Consider the following 8,243-nt stretch of genomic DNA (forward strand, 5'->3'; position numbering starts at 1 on the left):
CAGTGGTCTTGACTTACTACCTGTTCCTTCTGCATCTGTAAAAAATAATATAACCCCTTCTTCTAAAAAAAAAAAAAAGGCATCAAAGTAGTAGAATAGTACAGATAAAACTGATCTATTCAGGTCAGCTTTAATCAGAATTGTAAAATCAGCAATATAAAAATAAATCTAGGAAAAATAAAATCTAGTTATAAAAAACCCAGCTTTCATGTGAATTGTAGCAAATTGTAATGTTTATCAAGAGAATATAGTCCTCATTTTTTTTAAAGTTTCCTGCCTCCAGCATGACTGTGTCTGGCAGTAATATTCTAAACCCTGTGTTGTTTCTATTTTCACTTGCTTGTAGTTAATCCAGTTCTTCGTTTTCCTATGCTAATGAGATTTCTCCCGTAGTTGTTATGTTCCTCTGGTCATTTTAATAAGAGGAAATTTGCACATCCACGCCTGTGTTACCATCTGACTCCAAGCTCCTTATGTTTGTTTTTAACAAATTACTATCTGTTAATACACAGACAATTTATGGGGGTGATGAGAATGAGCCTGGAAAGGATATGGTTTGAGGTTTATAAAGTAAACTCAGCTAATGTTGGTCCTGACTAATAAATCAACATCTAATGCTCTGCTATCAAACACTAATTAATTCTTCCTTTCCTCCCTCATATTAATTTCATGTCATTCCAAGTCTTTAGGAGAGAGCGCTTGCAGCTTTCAGCAGGAACACTCATGGCTTGCCAGAGATTTTTATTAATTGCAGTAAATGCAGTGATTTTGGACAACCAAATTTAGAAAAGAAAGATGAGTTTGGAAGACAGTTCCCCCCTTTGGCAAGTATGATATTTCAGGATCTCAATAAATCTTTTTGAATCTAATAGAACTGGAAATAATTTTTCACATCTTTTCTAATACTCAGATATTCTGGTAATCCAATTACAAGGACCCTTACATTCCAACATTCATATTAACACTAATTTCAAAATACAAAATAAGTTCAACAAATTAGTTCACTAACCCTAGTCCTAAGAGGATATTTCACTCTCATGACAAGGACATATTTATACATAATTTATATTAATACATGGCTAAAATATCCTTCGAAATATTTAAAATTCTGGTAGCCAGCTGAATCTCCTATATACAATTATAAATACCTTTCTGGGATATTTTAAATTTTTCTGAGTTTACTGATTTTAAAGACCATTCATAAATCATGTAATGGAATCTTTCTAAACAATATGGTATAGTGTGGAATTACATAGAAAGTCAGAGAACTACATAGCTTGAATGGCTGGTAATTATTATGTAAACTTAAACACCTTGGCCATTCATCATACTTTGTTATGCGTGAAATGTGAGACAGACACCCTCCTGCTTTCTTCCATGTATATTATGGAAACAGAAATAGTGTAAGGGAGGGAGGTCCCAAGGAGTGGTGCACTGCCTCAGACGCCTGCACGGGCCTGCAGTGACGCCATCTCCCTGAGCCCACGACCAAAACCACACACGAGTCAAGGTAAGGTTTGGAGAGGACGGCCGTAAATGACAAGACCGCTTCCGGGGAGAGGAATAGCTTTCCTTGGGCCAGAAACAGGACAATGTTGGGTTCTCTATCCAAACCAGTGCTAGCTCCTCGGTGTGCAGATTTTTCATTTCTTTTCAAGCAATTTAGAATTTTGGGAGTGCTCAAAAGTTTTTAGATGTGTTATGACATGCTTGGAGAGTAGCCCTTACTACAGTCTCTGTTAAGATCTGAGAACTCTAGAGCTGGCAGGTCCTGCTGCTGAAGTGGGGAATGAATCAAAGGCCTGAAGTTGGCCACAACCTTGGGCCTGGGTGCTTTGGTGTTAAATATCCACCTGCCTGAAGCTGGCTGGGTTATTTAGTTCAAACTCAAGACCCATGGCTCCCTTAGGATGGTAAACCAAGATGGGCGAAAAGACTTGGAATGATGCTGTATAAACAACGTGCCAAAAGGAATATACTTGGTTGGGGAAACTATATTATTTTCACATCACCAAGGGAATATTTAGCATACCATAAAAGGTAAAGCAGCTTCCAGAAGTTAAAAATATGAACAGGGAGAAACACACCTACTCAGCAAATTGGGCTCAAGGTGTGTAAAGTTCAAAGAAAAATAAACTACTGTAAAAGTCGCTGGTCTAGGGTCACCATACCTCTTAAATGACAAGGTGCTGAAGGTGACTATAGGCATATACTTGGCTAGACACTGTTCATTTAAAAAGTAGATGCTCAAATAAATCAATTCTATTAGGAACCTTGAGAAAGGCAGAGAAAAGACATAAAGCACAGATCAATCTTTCCTTTAGGTTTCAATTTGGATTGCTAGACATGGCAATATGTGAAAGTATTTCACCTTTTAGTTTCTATTTTATTAGCAAAGTAGGCTTAAGAGTTCCCTAGATGTTATGTGGAACTATACAGATTAGGTACATTGTCATGACCTCTAAATAACCACAGAATCTTCTACTTGCTCAGCAGTATTACATTCCCCTACAGTTCCTACATCGACACAATGAGGTATCAAAACCATCTTCCTTGTTTCTTAAGAGAGTCCTCTTCAAAACTCAACTTATTAAGAAACTTGTGGGTTATATTAAAAACAGAGACTCCTGGAGGGAAATTTAGCTCAGAGGGTCTCATTCTCATGACTTTGAACTGCCTCCGAGAAGTGACACGTAAGACACATTGTTAGAATTTCTAGCACATTTTTGGATTTTTTATAGCATATAACACTGTCCTGTGACAGAGGTATCTGCATTCTCGTTACGTCTTCCACTTCCACAAGGGTGAAAGGGGCTTAGAGTCAGGACCCTTGTTTCATTATTGTTTTATCGCCTGTAACAGCACTTCACAATATTTATTCCTTGATGTTAACAGGGTTTAAGAGGAATGAAAAAATCTATTCATGTAAGAATAGGGGAACTGTGTTAAGAAAATTTAAACAAATTTTAAAATTTCATGTCCTATGAGTCTTCAAAAGCTGGATATATATATATATGCATATATATATATATATATATATATATATATTTGAGTTTATTTATTAAGAATACATATAATGTCTGCTTTAAAATTCTTGTCTGGTACTATGGCGAGTGCTGTGAATTGTGTAAGACTGTTGAATCACAGGCCTGTACCCCTGAAGCAAATAATACATTATATGTTAATAAAAAAAATTCTTATCTGTTAGTTGAGATATCTGGTTCATCTCAGAACAGGCTCTACTCATTTTCTTTTCTTCTGAGACTGTGTTCTAGTTTTTGGATTCTTCGCATTGTCTGTTAACCTTAGATTACATCTCGGGTGTTGTGAATTTCAGCTTAAGGAGGTTCTCGATTCTATTACATTTCTCTGATGAATATTGTTTCATATACGTTAGCAGATAATTTGACTCTGTTTGAGCCACAAAGTCTACTCCTTAAGAGTCAACTCAGGTCTGAGTCAGATCATTTGTCTTTAGCTTAGATGATTATTTAGTCCATCCTACACATGGGTTTCAGAGCTCAGTCAGAGATGTGCGTGGAAAGATTTGGGTGATCTTCTCTAGCTCTTTCTCTTATGGGATTCTCTCCATCTCTTCAGCATTCACTTCCCAGCTCACTTGTCAGATGTCCCTAGCTAGATAGATCATGGGTGTCTTCCATATCTGCTGCCCTATGCCACCGTGCAGGCCACGGAATCTTTATAGCCATCAGTCTCCAATCCTCTTGGAAAGCATGTACTCCTCACTAGGATCTTTCTTCTACTGTCCACTCTTCAGTGCCTTCAGGTAGCTGTTTTTTGTATTATGTCCAAGATTTTCAGTGGCTTTTTGCAGGGGATTACGTGGTAGGGACTTTGTTAAACTTAAAAATAACATTCATCCATGTTGTAACTTATATTTTCACTTTTGTGGCATCATTAATGAACAGAATTCCTTAGTTTAAATGGAGACCAATGTTATTTTATTTTTATTTTTTTACTTTATGGTTATGGCTTCGTGTGCTCTATTTACCTGATCTGGGTACTTGAGATTTCCTTCTATATTTTCTTCTAGAAGATTTGGTGTTTTAACTTTCTCATTTAGAACGACCATTAACCAGAATTGATTTTTATATATGGTACGAGTAATTGATCAGAATTATTTTACCAGTGAAAACACTCTGATAACTCGATTTTTAAAAAAAATATAGTTAAGTAGCTATAGTTCAACGTAGCTAAGTAACTACACAGAAAAAAATTCTAAATAAATACTAAATATAAACCCATAATTTGTAAATTTCACTTATGATTAGCACTAATTCAAATATCTCCATGTTAGTTACAAGAATCAAAAATCAGCTTGTCACCAATTAATCAGTCTTCAAGCGAAAGTACCAACTATGTTGGACTGTTAAAATGACATCAACAAAAATGTTTCAATCAAATTAACTTTTCTCAGCAACTAAATTAGGTTTATCAAGTCAAGCATGTAATTAGAATCCATTTCTCTCTGGTATATATACTTTACACATTAAGTATGCTTGAAATAGTTTCTATTTTGTGAATTAAAATAGAAGAGTAAGCTTTAGTCCTTTATCTTTATGAATGAAGCTCAAAACATATAACAATTTAGCAGCCAATCCAGACACTTTTATTCACTGTACCTTAAAACAAATAAAATTATATTATGTCTACAAGCTTACAATATATTTTTAAAGTACCCTATAATCTGTAGTGTCTCCTTAATTATCTTTTTATACATCCTTTTCTTTGTACAACAGAAAAATGTAGATAAGAGAGTGAAAATAAACAGCTAAGAAATAAAACTAATGATCAGAATGTTAAAAAGAGAGTAATGACAGATGTTACATTAATAAACAAAACCATGACTTTTATAAGTATTATTTAAACTTAATATTTATTAGTATCTCTATAAAAAGCTTAGCTTTGTAAAATACTATTTTTCCACTGAACTTAACATGTACATGAAATGCACAGTGGTTTTCCTGGCCTCACCTATATTTAATTTTAAGCTTTCTAAAAGTAGGTTTCTCTCTTACTCAACCCTTTTTCCCCAATGGTACTATTTTTCCAAAGTACACTTCATGACATTAACTGTATGGCAAAAAGAAATTGTCTCGTCGGTTGTGAAGATTAAAAACTTCTATAGCTTGACCCCTAGATATATACGGTACTTTGTGATAAAATAAACCAAGTTCTTTATATGTGTGCATTCTATCTGCTGAACTGTATCTCAACGCTTCATTTTGATTAGGAAGAAAAAAATTCAAATCAGAGCATGTGTCAACACCGCCATTACAATTTCAACATTGGTTGACACCTGGATGCGGTCTCTGATCAGCGACCAGCACGGTAAGTGGGACGGAAAACAATAAAACCAATAACATGTGGTTAAATATCGTTGAAGAACTGATGGAAGCGAGACACGAACACAATGCCAGTGACTCCGCACGTTTTATACGGGCCTTCCCATGCTCTAACCCGCGTTTCTCCCACGTCCCTACTTCTTTCACCTGTACTTGAGTTACGGATGACGTGATGGGTGACGTCTGTGTCCACCTGGCGCCAGCAGGTGCGCGGGGCGAGTGCACTCCGGGGGCGCCTGGGAGGGGCTTTCTGGAGGGGGACATTGGAGTCTCCATCCGAATAGCCTCCACATGCCCACAGGCCTCGTCCAATCTCTGAAGGCCTGCACCCAACCAAGAGGCCGACCCTTCTCCTTCCCCACCTGCTGTCGCCACGGAGCGCGGCCTGCGCCACTGGCTTCACACGGAAATCACACGACGCCTCCTCTGGGGGCGCGAGCCCGACGGCCCTGAACCGGAGCTGCATCCTGTGCTCTCCGGTCTCCAGCTCCCCGACTCGGCCTCAGCTTCTGCTTGCACAGGAATTGACGCCTTACATAAACCAAAAATAAACCTTGTCAGTGATAAGGAGAGGCCTCACAGGCCGGCCGCATGGCGGGAGCAGGGAACCCAGCGCTGCGGGAACGTCGCCCCACCGGCGACAGGAACCCGCGGACCGAACTCGATCTGCCGCACCTTCCGCCTGACATGGCTGGAAACACGGGCTCTGCAGGGGGGCGGCGGCAGACCTCAGAGGCTCATGGTGAGGGTGTAGGTCAGCTCCCAAATTCAGTGGACTGTTTAAGCAAGAGCACTGGTTTTGCACACACACAGCGCTTGGATAGTACCAGGATGCAGCCCACTGATCCGTGCAGGGGCGCAGCAGCCCAGGGTCTCCCCAGTTCCCACTCGGTCAGCCCCATGTGTGTGGACAAAACCAGACGGTCCTGGAGAGGCTCGGGATACTGGCGGGCTCCAGCGTCCCAGCATCCCCAGGAAGTCGGTCCTCAGCCTGCTGCAGTGTGGGGCGCGGGAGCAGACGCGGTCGAGAAGGAAGGGGAGGACGGCCAGTTGCTGCAGGATTTGGTGTCAGTAAACTGATTTCAGATCGTATTGATATTCCCGATCCCAGTAATGCTTTATGAGGCCCAGCTGTTTTCACGGGTCTGGTGCACTACTTGGTCAGCTGTGGCCCCTGTGCCCTTGACCTTTGCTGCTGGACCCGCATTCAGTACGTGTAAGATGGAGTTGGCGTGGGTTTAGCGGCGGGTTTCTCCTCCACGACGGGAGAGAGGCTGCAGGAAGGCCTGGCCTCATAGGAGCCTGGCACCATCATCGAGCTGTTAAAGGCCTGGTCCTGTGGTCTCCTGCGAGCAGCTCTGTTACCTGTCCTGGCCTGTCACCAAGTTTGCTGAGGTGGGGGCGGGCGTGGATGGGAGTTAGGGGCTTACTCGCCGCTGGCACTGAAATGTCCTGAGCACCTGGCCTGGTGAGGCAGGCTGCGCTCGGCCTCCAGCTTCTGCAGATGGACTTTCTGCCACCCGGGGGCCCCCTGCTCCCTTTGTGCTCCATAGTCATCCAGTATGCCTCCCAGATCCCCAGCCCGTCCTCCAGTCCCAGGCAGGGAAACCGTTCTGCACAACCCACTGCCAGTGGAAGAGCAAGAGCTCCTTCCCTACTTGGGGGTGGGGGTGGGAGTGGGCACTGCTCTCAGTTGCCCAGATCCCGTGGCACAAGGTCATTGCCTTGTGCATGAGCTACAAACTGAGGCCTGACATCCCCCAGGCTTCCCATTATATCAGAGGCACCAAGTGAAGATGGTTAGATAGATGTATATTTTTTCAAAAAATATTTGAAAAAAAATATGATGTGCCTTTGTCATGGGAACAAACCAGAATGCAGAGGCAGAAGGAACATCAGCTGAGTCAGGAGAACTTGGGGATAAAGTCTTTTTGTCCTTCTGCAAACATTTTTCCTACTCTGTTACTTTGTGGGCACTGTAAAGAGGAGTGTGAATCTCAGGGTGGAGGATATGAGGAGTAGAGCCTCTGCCCAGGAGCTCCTGGCCCACTGTCTGGCTAGCCCTCTGCTGCTGGAGGAAGAGGAGAGCAAGAGGTATGAAGATCAGCTTCATCAGTGGTTGTCTGAAGACTCAGGAGCATTTATCAGTTCGACTTCCCCTCTTCTTTACCTTCCTCAGACACGGATTCCACTCTCTGCTAGATTTTTGACCTGTGATGCAGAATCCTCTGCACTGCCAGCCTTCAGAACGAAGGACAGGGAGCAGCTGCAAGTGTTGGTGGCAACAGGCACCTCTGACAGAACCTGAAGCCCCTGGAAAGGCTGATCCTGAGTTCAAGGGAGGAGGAAGTCACCTCTGAGCTTCATCTCTCTGCACTGCTCCATGTGGTGGACATTTGAGCTGCCTGACCTGAGAGGGGAAGTCTCTCCAGATTTCTGCTTCTACTCAAAATAATGTTATTTTCAGATGCTTGATGCACTGTTGGAAATATGATTATTAATCATTCAAATAAAGCATTTGAATGTTAAAAAAGAGGGACATAAGATAACAAAAAGGGGTCAATTCTTCAAGAAGGCATAACAATCCATAATGTATATGCATTTACCAGCACAGCATCGGAGTATGTGAAGAAAAAACTGACAGAATGGTAAGGAGAAAGATTAATCCACTATTAGAGTAGGAAATTTCAACACAGCTTTTATCAGTAATTGACAGATAAAACAGGCACAAATGAGTAAGGATGTAGTTGAACAGCACCATCAGTTGACTGCCTGGACTTCAACAACAGAAGATTACACATTTTTTTTTCAAGTTCACTTGGAACATTCACAAAGATCATATTCTATGGCATAAGCATATCTTAAATATAAACGGAT

General features: G+C 41.4%; 1 pseudogene; it reads left to right on the forward strand.

Moving 5' to 3' along the window:
• Window positions 1-5,957: 5,957 nt before the first annotated feature.
• On the forward strand, window positions 5,958-7,766 carry LOC112810042 (germinal-center associated nuclear protein pseudogene; annotated as a pseudogene).
• Window positions 7,767-8,243: the final 477 nt, after the last annotated feature.

This window comes from Callorhinus ursinus, unplaced genomic scaffold, assembly GCF_003265705.2.
Source record: "Callorhinus ursinus isolate GAN/ISIS: 27379988/994484 unplaced genomic scaffold, GSC_fseal_2.0 scaffold36, whole genome shotgun sequence".
NCBI classification, from domain to species: domain Eukaryota; kingdom Metazoa; phylum Chordata; class Mammalia; order Carnivora; family Otariidae; genus Callorhinus; species Callorhinus ursinus.